We start from the raw sequence: 1,963 nt of genomic DNA, 5'->3' as shown, positions 1-1,963 counted from the left end.
ATATCATAGCTGTTGTCAGATGGATCTTGGCTCAAGGCAAAGAATACCAGAAAGATGTTTACTTGTGTTTTATTGACTATGCAAAAGCTTTTGATTATATGGATCATAACAAATTGTGGATAACATTGAGAAGAATGGGAATTCCCGAACACTTAATTGTACTCATTAGGAACCTGTACACAGACCAGGAGGCTGTTGTTCAAACAGAACAATGGGACACTGCATGGTTTAAAATCAAGAAGGGAGTGTGTCAGGGTTGTATCCTTTCACCATACTTATTCAGTCTATATGCTGAACAAATAATCTGAGAAGCTGTACTATATGAAGAAGAACATGGCATCAAGATTGGAGGAAGACTCATTAACAACCTGTGATATGCTGACGACACAACTTTGCTTGCTGAAAGTAAGGATGACTTGAAGCACTTACTGATGAAGATTGAAGAATACAGTCTGCAGTATGGATTATACCTCAATATAAAGAAAACATAAATCCTCACAACTGGACCTATAAGCAGCATCATGACAAATGGAGAAAAGATTGAAGTTGTCAAAGACTTCACATTGCTTGGTTCTACAACTGATGCCAATGGAAGCAGCAGTTAGGACATCAGACGACATAGCACTGGGCAAGTTGGCTGCAAAAGACCTCTTTCAAGTGCTGGGGAGCAAAGATGTCTCCTTGAGGACGATGGTGCGCCTGACACAAGCCATGGTATTTTCAATTGCCTCATATGCATGTGAGGGCTGGACAATGAATAAGAAAGCCCAAAGAAAAACTGATGCTTTTGGGTTGCAGTGCTGGCGAAGAATGCTGAAAGTACCATGGACTGCTAAAAGAACTAACAAATCTGTTCTGGAGGAAGTGCAGCCAGAATGGTCCTTGGAAGGAAGAATGGCCAGACTTCATCTCACCTACTTTGGTCATGTTATCAGAAGAGACCATTCTCTGGAGAAGGATGTCATGTTTGGTAAGGTGGAGGGTCGATGAAAGAGGGGAAGGCCTTCAATAAAATGGATTGACACAGTGGCTGCAGTGATGGGCTCAAGTATAACAGGGATAGTGGAGCTAGCACGGGACCGGGCAGTGTTTCGTTCTGCTGTGCATAAGGTCACTATGAGTCAAAGATGACTTGATGGCACCTAACAACAACATCTCTAAAGGATATATTGCTAGATATGGCATGGTGAGCTAAAAGGCATATACTTTTAATTTGGGTGAGCTATCTCCCTCTGCAAATACTGCCCTTCTGTTCTCCCAAGATTGATCATTCTAAGGAGTGTATCTACCTGAAGTAAATGTTCACCCTATATGCCTGTCTATTGTTTGTCTGGAAGCCACAGGAGTGAGTTCAGTTCCAGACTTGAAGGGTAACTAGTGAGTGATCAACACGGTAGTACTGAGGAAGAGGAAGACACAGAGAGGTACACAAGAGATATAGACAACAACGACAAACCCTTTCACAAATACAAAACTGCATTGTGAATGGTAACAGACATTAATCTATGGGTAAATAGATGGGTAGACAGGCTGAATGATCAGCTATGTCTAGGCAAAAGGGAATATACCCATGACCATATATAAGGTTGGCAAATGATATTTCTATATATGTATTTGTATGTGCTGCAAGAATGTCCAAATATATGATAGAGCCAACAAGGGGCAAACTTATGATAACTTCTTGGCCACAGCCAGCCACTCTGAAGGAGCGAATAGTTGGACCTGTGGACTCAGGACTGTGGTCACAGGGGACATCAAGCTCAGTTGGCATAACACACTACACATAAACATTGTTTTACATCCTACTTTGGTGAGTAGTGACTGGAATTTTAAAAGCTTGCAAGTGGCCACCTAGATGCAACAATGGGTCTTTCCTCATCCAGAGCAAAGAAGAATGAAGAAAACCAAAGATTCATGGAAACAAGCCAAACAAAGTACAGGCATGTGAGTTAAACATTTACCT

Source organism: Orycteropus afer, unplaced genomic scaffold (assembly GCF_000298275.1).
Source record: "Orycteropus afer afer isolate SDZICR_OR568_19922 unplaced genomic scaffold, OryAfe1.0 scaffold00266, whole genome shotgun sequence".
NCBI classification, from domain to species: domain Eukaryota; kingdom Metazoa; phylum Chordata; class Mammalia; order Tubulidentata; family Orycteropodidae; genus Orycteropus; species Orycteropus afer.
The sequence above is the reverse complement of the archived record's forward strand: the minus strand, read 5'-3'. Positions refer to the sequence as shown.